This window comes from Psammomys obesus, unplaced genomic scaffold (genome assembly GCF_907164565.1).
Source record: "Psammomys obesus unplaced genomic scaffold, mPsaObe1.curated_primary_1811, whole genome shotgun sequence".
Lineage (NCBI taxonomy): Eukaryota > Metazoa > Chordata > Mammalia > Rodentia > Muridae > Psammomys > Psammomys obesus.
Window position 1 is genome coordinate 59,387,084 of NW_026585644.1, and position 19,901 is coordinate 59,406,984.

The window sequence follows — 19,901 nt, forward strand, 5'->3', positions numbered from 1 at the left end:
TGATGTGATCTGATAGACTAAGATCAGAAGGAAGGAGAGGAGGACCTCCCTTATCAGTGGACTTGGGGAGGGGCATGTGTGAAGAAGGGGAAGGGAGGGAGGGTAGGACCGGGAGGGGAGGAGGGAGAGGTTTATGGGGGGATACAAAGTGAATAAAGTGTAATTAATAAAATTAAATTAAATTTAAAAAAGAAACCAAAAAAATAATAATATATTTTTAGATAGAGTATTCAGACACTTCATCCACCAGGCAAGTGATGGCAAGCATTCAACTACTTCTTACTCTAAGAACATTTCACTTTAACCATCATCTCATTTCAATTAATATTTCTCTTGGATTTCTTTGTCCACACCCTATACTCTATTTTCTTGCTACAGGGAAGATAAGTGAAAAGGGAAGGAATGGGGGATGGCACAGGGCAGATGGCAGCTGATAGCAAAGCTGTTTGGAAAGCCTGCTAGCTGAGCAGGGAGAAAGTGCTAGAAGAGCTGGTCTGCTCCTGTCCTTGTATTCCTTCAAGGAATCTGTAAGCCAAAGCTACTTCCATGACCCTGCTCAAGACCTTGCATGAGCATGCTTTTCCATGCTCACTCAGGAAAGTACACCAGAATGTTCTAGTGTCCAAGATCTCAAGAAAGTTGGCATACAAAAGAGCATAGCTACTCCTACTAGATACATGTGCCTAAATAGAGGCCATCTTCTATGACATCAGCCACCAACGAGAATCTATGGGGGACCATAAAGTAATGCTACTTCTTAAAATACTTTTTGTTTCTTCCGTTTTTAAATACTGTTTTGTTGACATAGAATGAGTTTCTTATTTTTAAATGAATTCAAACATTCTTAAAGTTTTTTTATTTACAATACAGCAAATGAAATGGTTATAACTTGCTTAAGCAGAAGGTCTTTAGGATTCCAGTAATTTATCAGAGTGTTTAGGGACCTGGATTGTTACTTTTCTCATTGCTATAACAAAATACCTGACTGAAACATTTTAAGAGAGGAATAATTTATTTGGGCTCACTGTTTGAGAAGGTTCAGTCTACCACGGTGTGGAAGGCCAGGCAGAGGTTCTGCTGACAGGAGCATGCATCTGGAATTCTTCATGCCTGCACGGATCAGGAAGCAGAAGCTCCTGCTGGAGGCAGACCCATCCCCAAACCCTTCATTCTACCCTAGTAGTCCAGAATCTGCCAGCAAGTCCCCAAATCCAAAAGGGTCAACAATCTCCCCAAATAGTACCACTATCTACAGCAATCATTCTCAACAGGAGTCACTTAGGACCATGGGAAAACACAGATATTTATATTATGATTTATAACAGTAGCAAAATTACAGTTATGAAGAAGCAACAAAGATAATTTTATGGTAGGGGGTCACCACAACATGAGGAGCTGTTTTAAAGGTCAGAGCATTAGGAAGGTGGAGAACCACTGGTCTAGAGAATGAGTGCAAACACATGAGCCTATGAGCAAACTTTCATGCTAAGATCAAAATGTTGACGTTACATTCCATTCAGAGTGACAACTAACATAACTAACATAAAGCTCCCTGACAAAGGACTCAGATATCAGAGCTCTGCAGGGCTTAGCACATCAGCCCAACTGGATTAAGAGGGAATCACACACTATCCTGCCTATCTTGAGTAATGCCAAGAGGTTCTATGACTCTTTAAGAGAAGTCTCCAATTCACTCAGCACTGTGATCAACTGGTTCAAGAGCAGTAGAGCAGCAGCAGAGGCCAATTCCAAATAGGAGCCAAGTTAATATTTATTTTTCTAGATGCCAATAAGTAACATGTGGTGTGAAGATTTTTTCAGAAGCTAAAAATCCAGTGTATGAGGGCAAAAGTAAAAATAGTGTGGCCATTTGAATGAGAGTGGCCCACGTAGGCTCTTACAGTTGAATTCTTTGTCATCGGGAAGTATCATTAATTGGGAAGGATTAGGAAGCCTAGCCTTGTTGATAGAAGTGTGTTACTAATAGGCTTCAAGGTTTCCTAATCCCAAGCCAGGCTCAGTATCAGTCTCCCCTTCCTCCTTCAGATCTGGATGTAGAGCCCTCAGCTGCTTCTCCAGCACTGTCTGCCAGTGCGCTGCTGGCAGCGCACATCATTATCCCAACACAATGATAACGAACTCCTCTACCATTGCTGCACTTGAGCCTTCTTCACTAACCAGCCTCCACAGAGCAGTGTTAACAAGTTACAGCACCGCAACTTCCTGCCCATCATGTCCTTTACAATATGATGTATACTTCTCCTGTGTCCCTACTCTTCATGAGTCAATGACTATTGACAAGTGGAGATAATCACATATAGCATTGTACCTGGTTTATCATCTAAGGAAAATAAAGGCTGAGGGTCTATGTGACGATGTATGTGGAGGCCAGAGCCCAACTTGTTGTTCTCAGGGGGCTCATGTCTTGTTTGTTTGTTTGTTTGTTTGTTTGTTTTGATGCAGAGTTTCTTACTCGTCTGAAACTCACCAAGTAGGTTACGTTGCCTCCCCAACACTAAGATCACAAGTGTGTCAGCACACCTGATTTTTTATGGTTCTCTTACTTGCACAGCAAACACTTGACTGACAGTTCTCTCCAGCCCCTTTACCGATCTTTAATCAAATAGTCCTTAAGAGATAATGTGCTGATAACATGCTGAAGTCAAATAACTACCAAATTGCAGGAGATGGTGTTAGGATTTTGGAACAAAACCTGCTTCTGGGTTGCCTAGCAACTTATGATGTCATCATGTGTCACCAGCCAGGTGGCTGGTAACCTTGCCCCTTCAAGGGACAACCCGACAACATAGTCTCTCTCTTGGTTCTTTCTCTTTTGGCCTCTTGGCCTTCTCCCTTTTGTCTATTGGGGCACCCCCTCTCTCTTTTTCCCCTTCTCTCGCTTTTCCTTTCTCTCTCTTTCTCCCAGTAATGTCCTGCCCCCCTGTCCTCCCTTCTCTCTCTCTCTCCATATCCACCTAATAAACCTCTTTTATATGTAAGATCTGTCGTATGTCGTCTTTATTTAATTTTGTCCCATAACCTTACAGACATAACTTACAGTATTCTTCTTTGAGCACTGACTGTTGCCAGGCACACAGCAAGTTGCCTTCAGTGTGTTATCTCATTCACTTCATCATGCCTGACAGATCTTAGTAGCTCTCTTTTCCAGATGAGGAGACTGAAGTCCCAAGGGTTTAAATATACTTCCTTATGAAGTCACAGCTTCACTTCCTTATGAAGTCATATCCTGTAAATTGAAACTCATGTCTATCTGATTCCAAAGCATAAGTTCTTTATTTTTCTTACAATGATCATATTTCACTGGTACATTATAGTCCCACTGCTCGCATGTAGCTTGGAATTATTAGATTTGTTTTTTTCATTTTGATATACACCTTTTCAGATTCCATTTGTCACCTCAGGCAGAAAACTGCCACATGGAGCTGATGCATTGTCCCAGGAATGTTTTTCTTATATCAAAAAGTAATATCAATTTATATACTTTTATGTTTCATGGGTGTCTTCTCTCCTCTTATAGTTCTCCCGAGCTATGAGAGCATCTCAAACAGCATTTTGCAAGCCAGCTGGCATCATCACCCAGCAGCTAATTTTGGCATCTCTTCCTCTTTCTCTTTTGTTTACATTTTCTTTTTGGTTTGAGAAAATAGTGAAACAGCTTACCTATTAAAACATATATTGTATCCAGAGTGCAAGTAACAGTGGGAAATTTACAGTTTGCTTGGAAGGGAGCAGAGGGTGAAGGAAACAAGTGTGCCATTGCTGCATTTGTCTGACTGGTACTCATTTTAACAGGGACTGCACCACTCCAGAGCTGATGAACAGAAAGCAAGATGAAAGGAAAGAGAGATGACTCTCCAGCTAGAGGACTACTATTGTATCTGGACCTTGGAGCTCGTGGACCCTTTGCCATGGGATATCAGTGAACCGACTAGAGTCACTAGGTACCTCTTACACAATTTTCTTGATACCTGATGACCTCCAGCTAGCCACCTCTTTTTGAGGCCCTGTTTCTGATAGTGTCCTGGTTAGTTTTGTTGTCAACTTGATATACCTGGAAAAAAGAGAAGCCAACTGAGGAATTACTTCCATCAGATTGCCCTGTGGACAGGTTTGTGGGCCACATTCTTGATTGCTAATTGATGGAGAAGGGCCTAGCCCACTATGCGTGAGACCACCCCTGAGTTGAAATACAAAAGGTAGCTGAAAAGAAGCAGGGATTAAGCAAGTAAGCAGCATCTAGGTTCCTACCTTGAGTTCTTGCCTTGACTTCCTATCATAATTGACTGTAACCTACCAGCTGAAATAAACCTTTTCCTCCCCAAGTTGCTTTAAGTTATAACATTGTATCTTGGCAATGTAAGATCAAACTAGGGTACAGCCATCTTGCTAAAATCACTCTTTAATATGGCCCACAGTGGTGCTGTTAGAAATAAGCATCCTTCACTTTTACAAACTAGCAGTGCATGCCGCTCTATAAGCAACTGCTTTCTCTTGTTCTATCATCGTATCAGCTGGCTACTGCAGTCATCTGAATTATAGGCTTTTTCGGGACCTCCAAACTCCACAGTCTGCAGAGCTATGATACCCAGAATTCAAGTCTTCTGTTCTCTGAGGCCAATGTTATTACTTGCTTTCTAATAAGGATATTCTTTCAAGGTAGTATCAGTTACCCATTGCTATATAACAAATTGAAAACTACATGTTTAAATAAAACACCATGACTATAGGTCACATGTCTACAAGTAAGACTGATTTCTTCCTTCACTTTGTCAGCTTGTCTAGGCCAGGTTAACAGGCCTCAGCTGAGCTTATGTATGTATATGCAGCCAAGTGTCAGGGCAGCTGAGAGCTGGCTGGACAAAGGCATTCCAATCTCATATGTAGTTGGCTGACTCTTGACTGAGGGGGGAGGGGTGACTAGGCTAGGTGTTTCTCATCAGTCAGGGAGCAAGCTAGGGCTTGATCACATGGCAGAAGCAAGAGTCCAAGGAACAAGCATGGGCTCATTAAGCCTAGACCTAACAGTAACACAGCTGTTTGCATCATATTCTATTCAGAGCATAGCAAAACATTAGGCTTTAGTTCTTTGTATATACTGGATATTAGTCCTCTGTCAGATAAAGGGTTGGTGAAGATTCTTTCCCAATCTGTAGGCAGTCATTTTGTTTTGATGACGGTGTCCTTTGCTTTACAGAAGCTTTTCAGTTTCATGAGGTCCCATTTATTGATTGATTGTTGCTCTTAGAGCCTGTGCTGTTGGTGTTCTGTTCAGGAAGTTTTCTCCTGTACCAATGAGTTCTAGGCTGTTCCCCACTTTTTCTTCTAACAGATTTAGAGTATCTGGTTTTATGTTGAGGTCTTTGATCCACTTGGACTTTAGTTTTGTGCAGGGTGATAAACCCAGATGTCCATCAACGCAGGAATGGGCACAGAAATTGTGGTATTTTTACACAATGGAATACTACTCAGCAATCAAAAAGGAGGAAATCATGAAATTTGCAGGCAAATGGTGGGATCTAAAAAAGATCATTCTGAGTGAAATATCCCAGAAGGAGAAAGACAAACACTGTACATACTCACTTATATAGACCTATAAGATATGACAAACATAATGAAATCTATACACCTAAAAAAGATAATCAAGAGAGCGGACATGGGGTAAGATGATCAATCCTCGTTTAGAAAGACAGATGGGATGTGCATTGAACGTATGACAGGAGTATACTGAAGGCACCTGAAAGACTTTAACTAGCAGTGTTTTCAAAGCAGATACAAAGACTCATGACCAAACCTTCGGCAGAGTACAGGGAATCATATGAAAGAAGGGGAGTTAGTATGATGGGGAAAGGATAGGAGCTCCACAAGGACCAAATATATCTGGGCACAGGGTCTTTTCAAAGACTGACATTCAACCAAGGACCATGTATGGATATAACCTAGAACCTCTGCTCAGATGTAGCCTGTGGTAGCTCAGTAACCAATTGGTTTCCCATAGTGAGGGGAACAAGGACTATTTCTAACAGGAACTCAATGACTGGCTCTTTGACCTCCCCACCCCCCAAGGGAGGAGCAGTCCTGTTAGGCCACAGAGGAGGGCTTCGCAGCCAGTCCTGAAGATACCTGATAAAACAGGATCGGATGAATGGGGAGGAGGTTCCCCCCATCAGTGGACTTGGAAAGGGGCACGGTGGAGATGAGGGAGGGAGGGTGGGATTGGGAGGGAATGAGGGAGCGGGATTCAGCTGGAATACAGAGTTAATAAAATGTAACTGATAAGAAAAAATAAAATTAAATAAAAAAAACATAAGGCTTGATTCAGGGGGTAGAAAAATAAACTTCACCACTTCTGGGAGTGGCTGCATAGTCCAATTGCAAAAATGTTTGGAAAAAAGAGGGCGATGGAATTCTGGGTACATTTTTAGAATTGGTCTACTGCATAGGCAGTTCCATGGCCTTTGATCTTATAACTAGCTCCAGTTCAAGAGTCTCACTTAGTCCATCTCTGTTAAGATGTGAAGATATTCACATATAAGAGAAGCCATAATAAAAAGCCTTCACTAACACTAATTTTGTTTTGTTCCCTCTTTTTGTCCTCATGCTGCCAAGGCACTTAAACCCACACAGATTTTTTGGATTCCTAATGCCTAAACATACACAAATCCGTGCCAAATTTCATCTTGTTATGGACGAAGAGGGGTGTGTCTTCATCCCCCTTGAATCCCTCAGAGTTCTTAGTCAAACAGCCTGAGAAAACAATTTAAGCAGTTTCCTGTCAGAAACTGCAGAAATCCTGGGTCCAATCAAAACTCAAAGTTCTTAGTCAAGCCAACAGTTCTCTTTGCACATAAAAGAACATTGGGATCCGCTTCACCTCAATGGAAATCAAACCTGCACCCATTCTCTTTGCTGTTGTGGCAGGAAAATTATGACTGATGTTAAAAAGGCTCTCCTTATGCAGCACAGATCCATGGTGCCAAGTCAATCCTGCATCCCTCTGTGCTTATAACCCTGAAATAATTCAGAAAGCCAAAGGAAAGAGGAAATCAAACAGCATGACAGTTGAAAGAATAAATCAAAAGGAGAATCCAGAGAAAGAAATTAGCCAGTAGTGAAATTTATTTTGGTGGAGTGGGTGGAACATGCTAGAATGTGAGAGGGGAAAGGAAGTGGAACAAATCCCTGATGTTTTCCTTGCCCTTGCTTTGCACTGCAAATGCTATTGCCTATTGGGCAGATCTGTTTTAAAAGATTCTCTTCATTCCAGTCCCAGCAGGGAGAGGTTTAAAGGTGAGGCTGACTGATCAATTGAGAGGCTAGGCAATAGTTGAAGGCTTCCACAGAGCCATTTCCACCTCCCTTCAAAGGAGTCAGTTACAATTCTATCACCACAAAGGTGCATCTTAAGATCCATGCCACACATCACTGAAGCTCTGCTTCAAGCCTCCTAAAAACCATAGCTGTTAACCTGCATTTCAGGTATTGCTCTGGTCGACAAATATCACACTGGAAATCATACTAGCTGTTTTGGGACCCATGTTGGCTCCTGCTTATATATCTTCTCCAGGTGGTAACCACATCTCTCCCATACTGTGTGAGGACTTCTTTCATGAAAGCTTTCTGACTAAGGAAAGTGTGTGCTTATGCATAGGCTGAACAGTTTTGAAACAAGACATAAAGATGAGAGAAAAAAAACAAAAACCTGAGGTGTTACATATATCTCAGAGGCAGAAGAGAATGAGTGATAGAGAAAATATAATTGTTTTCAAATCTATGCAATAACTAGGATTGCAGAATTGCCAAGTAGTGTGAGATCTGACCGAAGAGTTGAAGGATGTATTCTGGGAGACTTCCAGAAAAAGGGGCTATGAATTAATGGCTTAAAATAACAAAAACTGGGCTGGAGAGATGACTCAGAGGTTAAGAGTACTGGCTGCTCTTCCAAAGGTCCTGAGTTCCCCAGCACCCACATGATGGCTCACCAGCATCTATAATGAGATCTGGTGCCCTCTTCTGGCATACAGGTATTCATGCAGGTAGAACACTGTATACATGATAGATAGATAGATAGATAGATAGATAGATAGATAGATAGATAGATAGATAGATCTTTTTTAAAATAACAAAAATTTGTTCTCTTATGTCCTGGAGTTAAGACATCTAAATCAAGAGTTTGTCAAGTTCATTGTTCACTATGAAACCTTAGATAGGACCTGTACTCACTTCTCCGAGGTTCTAGTTGTCATCAACAATCCTTGGCATTCATTGGCTTGTGAAAGAGAAACCGTCTCTGGCTTGATCTTTGTGTGGCCTTCTTTCATGGATGTCTATGTCTTTGTCTCCAAACTCATCTTTTTTAATTTATTTATTTTTTATTAGTACAATTTATTCATTTTGTATCCCAAATGTAGCCACCTCCCTCATCCTTTCCCAATCCCACTCTCCCTCCCTCTTCTCCCTCTATGCCCCTCCCCTAGTCCACTGATAGGGGAGGTCCTTCTCTCCTTCCAGCTAATCCTAGTCTATCAGGTCTCATCAGAATTGGCCACATCATCTTCCTCTGTGGCCAAACTCATCATATTGTAAGGGCATACATCATGCTGGACTGGGAACACACTCTAATCCACGATGTTCTTGTCATAAGTTGATTGCATCAACAAAGACCCAGTTTCCCAGGTTCTGGATAAATGTGAATTTTTAGTAGATAGTATTCATCTTAGTACAGGAGTAAATACTTGTCCATTAGCCTTTATAATTGGGATAGGAGAAGGAAGAGAAGAAACCAGAAGAGGAAGAACAGGAAGGAGATGCTTTTAAACATGGTGGTAAAAGACTGAATTTTCCAGAGGAGGTGGGGAGGAGATTGTTTTGTTCTTTTATTTGTTTGGTTGGGTTTTTTTGTTTTTTGTTTGTTGGTTGGTTGGTTGGTAAGGTTGAGTTTTTGAACCAATGATATATCTGATGTAGCATCTCCATTGTACTTGGCACTTTGGGAAAATAAGGAAAAATAAAATAAATCAAGCTCCTTTTGGTAGCATTTACTGGGCCTGTGGACCACTTAAGTAGCAATGAGAAAGGTTTACAAGTTGATGAGCTCAGAGAAAGAAAGAAAAATATCTCTGATATTTGAACAAACACCTTGAATAGCTATGTATACAGGACTACTTCCTGCATGTTCACCTTATGCTTGACATGACAAAAAAGTAAACAAATCATAGAAAAATCAACGTTGTGGTAGGGTAATAACTGAAAACTTTAAGTAAAATACAGAGTATATCTGGTGATAATAGTACTGTGGATTAAATAGGCAGAGAAGAGAGGGCCTAGAGAGTGCCTCTTTGGAGTAGGAGATGTTTGCTGTCAGGTCCTCCCAGATGACATGGCAGCTTGTCTGTGATGATAAGTTCATAATGACACTTAAGAGAAAAGCAATCCATACTGGGGCGCTGAGGCTGTGGACAAAAGCCATCTTGTCATGTTCCAGAACCAGCAATCAAACCATTATGTACATAGTGACATGGTGAGACAGGTGGCAGAAACTAGATTAAAAAGAGCCTTGGGAGCCATCCAGATGTGAACCCTGAAATCTACAATAACAACTGACTTGATGAGATATTTGCATTGGTACAATAGTAATAGGAATGTTATGGGAGTAACCAACCACTTTCTGATTGGCTCAAAGGCCCATATGACATGACTTGGTGGGAAGAAGGAGAGGAGGAAGGGGGATAAAAAAGAGGAGGAGGAAGACTTGAAGTTGGGGGAGAAGAAGCAGGAGGAACTAGGAGTTGAGGCAAATGAGGTGAATATGATCAAAATACACTGTGCAAAAATCTCAAATAATTATTTCTATAAAAAGAACTTTAGATTTGACTCTGAGTTATATAGTAAGCCACAGGATGGTGTTAAGAATAGTCACATGACTGGCTTGTATTTTAACAAGTTCATGATGACTGCTATGTTAAGAATATAATGAGGATACTGGGCAGTGGTGGTACATGCCTTTAACCCACCACATGGGAGGCAAAAGCAAACAGGTCTTTGAGACCAGTCTGGTCTATGGAGCAAGTTCCAGAACAGCCAGCGCTACTGGAAACTCTGTCTCTAAAAACCAAAAGCCAAAAGCCAAACTAAATATATTGAGGGCTAAAAGCTGAGCATCATAGTAGACACCTTTAATCCCAGCACTCGATAGGCAGAGGCAGGTGTATCTTCATGACTTCAAGGCCAGCCTGATATATAGAGTGAGTTTTAGGATGGCCAAGACTACATAGAGAGACCCTATCTCAAAAATAAATAAATAGGAATTATATCTTGGAGGGGCCAAGATGGCGGCACCGGGAGAACACCGTGTCTGAGAAGCGGAACAACACACTCCGTGCAGCGACCAGGAGACTGAACTCTGGGCCCTAAAACAACAGCGATCGATCGTGTTTCCCAGGTGAGGGGAGGCTCCCACGGCGTGGGAAGCGGTCGGGTCCACTCTTGGCTGCCCAGCCAGAACCCGAAAGAGAACCTGGCAACGCGGGTTTTGGGTCTCCAGGCTGGTGCGGCAAGCCTGCTTATCACGATCAATTTCTCAGGCTGATTGGTGGGCACAAGGGGGCCTAAGGCTGCGAGTCCCAGTTGCAAAAAAAAACCCACGGGGAAGGAAAGTTGCCAGACTGGTCACGGATCACCTAGTCTTTCCCTGGAAGGTCTCTCCGACCACAGCGGGTACCTGCTGCCATCACAACTGAGCTTCCGCCGCGGGCGGATAACAGCTGCGCGCCCAGCTCAAAATCCCTACTCCCTCTTTGGAGGAGGCAGGAGGTGCCCAACAGAATCTGCCACAGACCACATTGTCTGTACCCCAACCTGAGAGCGGGGCTGAGAAAACCCAATCCTTTCGGGCACTCCCCCAAACGCCGCCATCACCCTGCCACAGCGGAGCAGAAGGATAAAGAGGCGCACAGAGGCTTCACAGTGCCGGAACTCCAGTGCTGCCGGCCACTCCTAGAACAAACTACAGCTCAGGATCTGGGACTGTGGTCATCCTACGCGTCCTGAGATTCTCCTGGGTCCAGCGCAATAAGGTCTAGCAGCAAATTCTATCACCGCCCCCCCAGCCGGCAGAGAAACGCCGCCGGCTCAGGGCTCAGGATCTGACTGAGAAGCCCCAACCCCTGCTGGCACTCCCCTGAGAGCACCTCCATAAGCTTGTCCTAGCAGAGAAGAAGGTCAGAGGGGAAGGACAGAGAGGCAGTCTGCCAAGGACACAGCACCCTCTCTACAGCGGCCCCTAGCAGAGAAACCCAAGCTCTGGATCTGAGGACACTCAACCCTACCCGGTACTCTCTTGGGATCAGCAAACATAGATTCTTCTGCCAGGCTGCTTCTGGCAGAGAGATCTGGGCCCGGGATCTGGGATTGAGTACACTCACCCTAACTCTTTCCCGCGCCACCCAGGGACCAGTCAACACAACCCCTCCTGGCAGAGGGAAAGAACAAAGAGGCAGCACACAGGAAAGGTGGACACCGAGTCCTGCGGCCACAGTGTCACAGAGCTGACTGTTAGCCTACCCGTGCACTTCTGCAGCAGGACCAAAACTGAGAGTAGTGAGCAAGGGGAACCCCTGTGCATTCCACCTGGTCCTGCAAGAGAGTGAGTGAGTCTTCTAGGGAGAGATTGCCCCAGACCCAGGGCCTCTCCACAGAAGCAACCAGACGAGATCCCTGCCACCCACACTCCTAGTGTGGGCATCAGAAGGATTCTTGGGATAGCGACATTGAAGCCTCTGCCTTGCGGGTCCACTAGGGTAATCCAGGCAAACAATCCCTGGATCTCAGTCAGAACTGCGTAATAGTGGCTTGCAGGCCACTGCAATAGTCAGACAATCCGCGCATGCACACTGCGCCCGCTAAAAGCGCACGCGAATAGCACCAGCGACACATTCTTTACTTAGGCAAAACTGAAAACACAGTGCACACCCCCAAAGCAGTGAACCTCTCTCATCTTCCTGAAAAAAACAGTCCAGAAAACAGAAAGAGAGGATCATAGCCCAAACTACAATCTCGAGGAACAACCAGTGAGGATGATAAATAACCAAATGGCTAGAGGCAGACGTAAGAACACTCCCAACAAAAATCAGGACATAATGATCCCACCAGCAACCCCACAAAAAAATGGACACTTCAATTCACTAGATATACAAGAAAACGACCTCAAAACTATGTTTCTCCAGCTATTAGAGGCCCATAGAGATGAAATGAACAAAGCCCTCAGAGAAATAACCAAAGAAATCGAGACTAACCAAGAGGAAACAAATCGTGCACTCAGAGAAATGACCACGAAAATTGAGGCAAACAGAGAAGAAATGCACAAAGCTGTCAAAGAAATGTCCACACAAATGAAGGCAAATAAAGAAGAAATAAACAAAGCTCTCATAGAAATACAGGCAATTATACCCAAAGAAGTAGAGGCACAATTAGTGATACATAGAGAGGAAACGGACAAAAAAATAGAAGCTATCATTGAAAAGCAGGAGTCCACATTCAAACAGATGAAGGAAATGGTGCAAGACATGAAAACAGAATTAGAATCAATAAAGAAAACACAAATAGAGAAAAACCAGGAGCTAGAGAACATAGAGAAAAGATCAGGCACCACAAAGGTAAGCATCACCAACAGAATACAAGAGATGGAAGAAAGAATCTCAGGAGCCGAAGATACACTTGCGGAAATTGACACGTCTCTCAAAGAAAAAATAAAATCAGAAAAGTTCCAAACACAAAACATCCAAGAAATCAAGGACACCATGAAAAGACAAAATCTAAGAATAATAGGAGTAGAAGAAAAAGAAGACATCAGGCTCAAAGGTCTGGAAAATATCTTCAAGAAAATTATAGAAGAAAACTTTCCCAACTTAAAGAAGGAGATGGCCATAAACATACAAGAGGCCTACAGAACACCAAGTAGACTAGACCAGAAAAAAAATTCTTCACGTCACATCATAGTCAAAACACTGAACCTACAAAACAAAGAAAAAATTCTAAAAGCAGCAAGGGAAAAAGGCCAAGTAACATATGAAGGTAGACCTATCAGAATCACACCAGATTTCTCAACAGAAACTATGAAAGCCAGAAGGGCCTGGACAGAAATCATACAGTCCTTAAGGGACCATAGATTCCAACCCAGACTACTATACCCAACAAAACTTTCAATCAACATAGACGGAGAATTCAAGATATTCCAGGACAAAACCAAATTTAAACAATATCTACATAGTAACCCAGCTCTACAGAAGTTACTAGAAGGGAAACTCCAAACCAAAGAAAACAACTACATCGAAGGAAACACAGGAAATAGATAACTACACAACAAAAAACCAAAAGAAGACAAGCAATGAAACTCAGTGACACCACCAACACCACATCTAAAATAAGTAACAATTGTTGGTCACTAGTTTCTATCAACATCAACGGACTCAACTCCCCAATTAAAAGACACAGACTAACAGAATGGTTGTGGAAACAGGATCCATCATTCTGTTGCATCCAAGAAACACACCTATGCAACAAAGATAGACACTACCTCAGAGTAAAGGGCTGGAAAAATGTCTTTCAAGCAAATGGTTCCAGAAAACAAGCGGGAGTAGCCATCCTAATATCTAATAAAATAGACTTTCAACCCAAGTTAATCAAAAAAGATAAGGACGGCCACTATATTCTCATCAAAGGAAAAATCCAACAAGAGGACATCACAATTTTGAATATCTATGCCCCAAATACAAGAGCACCTACATTCGTAAATGAAACAATATTAAAGCTTAAATCACACATTGATCCTAAAACCCTAATAGTGGGAGACTTCAACACTCCACTCTCACCAAGGGACAGATCAACTAGACAGAAAACAAATAGGGAAATAAAAACACTTACAGAGACCCTAAATCAAATGGACCTAATAGACATCTACAGATCTTTTCATCCAAACTCAAAAGAGTATACCTTCTTTTCAGCACCACATGGAACCTTCTCCAAAATAGACCATATAGTTGGTCATAAAGCAAGCCTCAACAGATACAAAAAGATTGAAATAATCCCTTGTATTCTATCTGACCACCATGGACTTAAGCTGGACCTCAACAACAACAGAAATAACAAACAGCCTACACGCACATGGAAACTGAACAACCTGTTACTCAACGACAGCTGGGTTAAGGAAGAAATAAAGAAAGAAATTAAAGACTTCCTAGAATTCAATGAAAATGAAGGCACAACATACCCAAATTTATGGGACACATTGAAAGCAGTGCTCAGGGGAAAATTTATAGCACTAAGTGCCTGCAAGAAGAAATTTGTAACATCACATACAAACAACTTAATGGCCCAACTGAAAACCCTAGAAAAAAAAGAAGCAGATACACCCAAGAGGAGCAGAAGGCTGGAAATAATCAAACTCAGGGCTGAAATCAATCAATTAGAAACAAATAAAACTATTCAAAGAATCAATGAAACAAAAAGCTGGTTCTTTGAGAAAATCAACAAGATAGACAAACCCTTAGCCAAACTAACTAAAAAGCAGAGAGAATCTATCCAAATCAACAAAATCAGAGATGAAAAGGGTGACATAAATACAGACACAGAGGAAATTCAAACAATCATTAGGTCATACTACAAAAACATATATGCCACAAAATTTGAAAATCTAAATGAAATGGACAATTTTCTTGATAGATTCCATCTTCCAACATTAAGTCAAGATCAGGTAGAAAGACTGAACAGCCCAATATCGCCCAAGGAAATTGAAGCAGTCATTCACAGTCTCCCCTCCAAAAAAAGCCCTGGGCCAGATGGTTTCAGCGCGGAATTCTACCAGACCTTCAAAGAAGTGCTCACACCAATTCTCCTCAAACTATTCCACAAAATAGAAACAGAAGGTACATTACCAAACTCATTCTATGAAGCAACAGTCACCCTGATACCTAAACCACACAAAGACCCAACAAAAAAAGAGAACTTCAAACCTATCTCTCTTATGAACATTGACACAAAAATACTCAATAAAATACTTGCAAACCGAATCCAAGAACACATCAAAGATATCATCCACCACGACCAAGTAAGCTTCATCCCAGGCATGCAAGGGTGGTTCAACATACGGAAATCCATCAATGTAATCCACCACATAAACAAAATGAAGGAGAAAAACCACATGATCATCTCCTTAGATGCTGAAAAAGCATTTGACAAAGTCCAACACCCATTCATGTTTACAGTCTTGGAGAGATCAGGAATACAAGGCACATACCTAAACATAGTAAAGGCAATATACAGCAAGCCTATAGCCAACATCAAACTCAATGGAGAGAAACTTAAATCAATCCCACTGAAATCAGGGACAAGACAAGGCTGCCCACTCTCTCCCTACCTCTTCAACATAGTACTTGAAGTCCTAGCCAGAGCAATAAGACAACCAAAGGAGATCAAGGGGATACAGATTGGAAAGGAAGAGGTCAAAGTGTCACTATTCGCAGATGATATGATAGTATATATGAGCGACCCAAAGAATTCAACCAGAGAACTCCTTCAGTTGATAAACACCTTCAGCAAAGTGGCAGGATACAAAATCAACTCAAAAAAATCAGAAGCCCTCCTGTATACCAAAGACAAAATGGCCGAGAAAGAAATTAGGGAACAACACCCTTCACAATAGCCACTAACCACATAAAGTACCTTGGGGTGACACTAACCAAGCAAGTGAAAGACCTGTTTGAGAAAAACTTCAAGTCTCTGAAGAAAGAAATTGAAGAAGATCTCAGAAGATGGAAAGATCTCCCGTGCTCATGGATTGGTAGGATTAACATTGTGAAAATGGCCATCCTGCCAAAAGCAATCTACAGATTCAATGCAATTCCCATCAAAATACCAACTCAATTCTTTACAGACCTTGAAAAAAAGATTCTCAGCTTCATATGGAGAAACAAAACACCCAGAATCTCCAAAACAATCCTGTACAACAACAGATCATCTGGAGGTATCTCCATCCCCGATCTCAAGTTGTACTACAGAGCAATAGTAATAAAAACTGCATGGTATTGGCATAAAAACAGAAAGGAGGATCAATGGAACCGCATAGAAGACCCAGAAATAAACCCACACACCTATGAATACTCGATTTTTGACAAAGAAGCCAAAAACATTCAATGGAAAAAAAGACAGCATCTTCAACAAATGGTACTGGTCCAACTGGATGTCCACATGCAGAAAAATGAAAATAGATCTATATTTATCACCCTGGACAAAACTAAAGTCCAAGTGGATCAAAGACCTCAACATAAAACCGGATACTCTAAATCTGTTAGAAGAAAAAGTGGGGAACAGCCTAGAACTCATTGGCACAGGAGACAACTTCCTGAACAGAACACCAACAGCACAGGCTCTAAGAGCAACAATCAATAAATGGGACCTCATGAAACTGAAAAGCTTCTGTAAAGCAAAGGACACTGTCATCAAAACAAAACACCTGCCTACAGATTGGGAAAGAATCTTCACTAACCCTTTATCAGACAGAGGACTAATATCAAGTATATACAAAGAACTAAAGAAGCTGAAAAGCAGCAAACCAAGTAATCCAATTAAAAAATGGGGAACAGAGCTAAACAGAGAATTCTCGACAGAGGAATATCGAATGGCAGAGAAACACTTAAAGAAATGCTCATCCTCATTAGCCATCAGGGAAATGCAAATCAAAACGACCCTGAGATATCACCTTACACCCATCAGAATGGCCAAGATGAAAAACTCAAGGGACAACACATGCTGGAGAGGTTATGGAGAAAGGGGAACCCTCCTCCACTGCTGGTGGGAATGTAAACTGGTTCAACCACTCTGGAAATCTATCTGGCGCTTTCTAAGACAATTAGGAATAGTGCTTCCTCAAGACCCAGCTATACCACTGCTAGGTATATACCCAAAGTTTGCTCAAGTACACAAAAGGGATATTTGCTCAACCATGTTTATAGCAGCTTTATTTGTAATAGCCAGAACCTGGAAACAACCCCGATGTCCATCAACGGAGGAATGGGTACAGAAATTGTGGTATTTTTACACAATGGAATACTACTCAGCAATCAAAAAGGAGGAAATCATGAAATTTGCAGGCAAATGGTGGGACCTAGAAAAGATCATCCTGAGTGAAATATCCCAGAAGGAGAAAGACAAACACGGTATATACTCACTTATATAGACCTATAAGATATGATAAACATAATGAAATCTATACACCTAAAAAAGATAATCAAGAGAGCGGACATGGGGTAAGATTATCAATCCTCGTTTTGAAAGACAGATGGGATGCACATTAAACATTGACAGGAGTCTACTGAGTGCATTTGAAAAACTCTAACTAGCATTGTTTTCAAAGCAAAGACTCATGACCATACCTTTGGCAGAGTACAGGGAATCATAAGAAAGAAGGGGAGTTAGTCTGATGAGGAAAGGATAGGAGCTCCACAAGGACCAAACATATCTGGGCACAGGGTCTTTTCTGAGACTGACATGCAACCAAGGACCATGTATGAATGTAACCTAGAACCTCTGCTCAGATGTAGCCTGTGGTAGCTCAGTAACCAATTGGTTTCCCATAGTGAGGGGAACAAGGACTATTTCTAACAGGAACTCAATGACTGGCTCTTTGACCTCCCTATCCCCCAAGGGAGGAGCAGTGCTGTTAGGCCACAGAGGAGAACTTTGCAGCCAGTCCTGAAGATACCTGATAAAACAGGAGCGGATGAATGGGGAGGAGGTTCCCCCTATCTTGGCAAGAGGCACGGTGGAAATGAGGGAGGGAGGGACTGGGAGGGAATGAGAGATCAGGACACGGCTGGGATACAGAGTTAATAAAATGTAACTGATAAGAAAAAAATAAAATTAAAAAAAAAAGAATTATATCTTATAAAGTTGCTGTTCCAAGAGACAAAGCTGAGCAGCTGAAACATCTTACAATATACCAAGCGTATTGAATTTCAAATGAAACTTGAATTTTGTGTATATATACCTATCAAATGAAGTTATTTCCTGTACACCACCTCTCTTGTGAACTTTGTTTCCTTTCATTTGACTTAGATGGGATACCAGACCTAAAGGAAAATATGGACAGCTGCGATTTATCTCCCAAGATAGTGATCTCTTTCTTCTCTCTCTGACTGCAAGAGATGAGAGAAGGTTCCCAGAGGAGGAAGACCCTAGAGAAAGAGCACCTCAGGATCAGAGTAGCCACTCTTCCTCTCAGGACCTGGCTCTATGGGCCTCTCAGGATCCTGATGTGCTAAATGTTTGATATACATATTAAAATGGTATTTCTTTGGGAGAACTCAGCAGAAGACTTACATTTGTTTTTATCATGAAATATGTTTCTTTCTCCTAATGTGATTAATAGTTTTGCTAGGTAACCTAGTCTGGACTTGTATCTGTGATAGCCTCCTAGCACTTGTAGAACATCTTTCCTTGCTTTCAAAGTTTCCATTGAAAAATCAGATGCTATTTAATGGGCCTGCCTTTGTATGTGACTTGGTCTTTTTTTCTTGCCACTTTTAATGTATTTTCTTTGTTCTAAATATTTAATGTTTCTATTATTATGAGTCATGGGGAGTTTCTGTTCTTCTCCTATCTGTTGTTCTGTATACCTTTCATCCCTTGATAGACAACATTTTCTTTAGATTGAGGAACTTTTCTTCTATGATTTTGTTAAAAAAAAAACTTTTATGTGCCTTTGACTTGGGTTTTTGTTTGTTGTTTTTTTTTTTTTTACTTTCTCTATACCTATTCTTCTTTCTCTATACCTATTATTTGTAAGTTTGAAATTTTCTTCATGTTCCATATTTTCTGGATGTTTTATGCATGGTTTCTTTTTAGATTTAGCTTTTTCTATGACTGAGTTATCCATTTCCCCCCTCATTTTCAAAATGTGAACTTCACTTTTGCTTGATTCAGTCTGTTGGTGAGGCTTATGTCTGAGCCTTTTGTTTGACATTTTGAATTTTCAGTTTGATTTTCTTTAGATTCTATTTCTTTGTTAAATTATACTTTCATATCTTGAATAAATAAATAAATAAATAAATAAATAAATAAATAAATAAGGATAGGCTAGTGAGATGACTTAGTGAGTAAAAGTACGTTTCACACAATACTCACAAGCTTTATGACCTGAGCTCAATCCTAGGTACCCCACAGTGAAAGGAGAGAACTGACTCCTGAACAACATCCTCTGACCTCTACACATGTACTGTTGTGCCCACACACAAAAAAAACCCTAATTCATTCATTAAATAAATAAAGTTGTATATTGTGCTTGCTTTGGCAGCATATACAAAATATGAATGAAACAGAAAAGATTACCATAGCCTCTGTGCAAGAATGAGATAAAAATTTGTGAAGTGTCCCACAATTATTTTAAAAAAGAATAGGTTGCCCTCCCCTCTTCTACTGGCCAGCCACAGCCTGCCAGCAGCAGTGGCCAGGTCTACCCAGGACCCTCTGTGCTCCCCTTTCTCTGTACAACCCACACCCCAGTTCCCCGGCCTATGCCATTCCCTGGGGCCCACACCAATCTGAGACACCAGAGCTTAGCACAGATCAGGGAGTAGAGGGAACACCAGAAAACTGCATCCAACTGGGACCCCAAGCTCTACCTACAACCCCAGGTCTCTATAACCATCAGAGACCACCAGACCCGCTAATAACAGTCAACCAAATGGCTAGAGGTCAACACAAGAACACCAGCAACAAAACCCACGGCCAAATGACACTAATATCACACCAAAAGCACAAGAAAAACAATCTTAAGTCTGAGGTTATGAAAATTATAGAGGCCTTAAGAGAAGAAAATAAATCCCTTAAAG

The 19,901-nt window shown here is 41.5% G+C and overlaps 1 non-coding gene across 1 annotated transcript; it reads left to right on the plus strand.

Moving 5' to 3' along the window:
- The first annotated feature begins 19,349 nt into the window (after window positions 1-19,349).
- Window positions 19,350-19,451, plus strand: LOC129691623 (U6 spliceosomal RNA). The gene has a single exon (XR_008722517.1). It is a non-coding gene; the product is annotated as a U6 spliceosomal RNA (small nuclear RNA).
- Window positions 19,452-19,901: the final 450 nt, after the last annotated feature.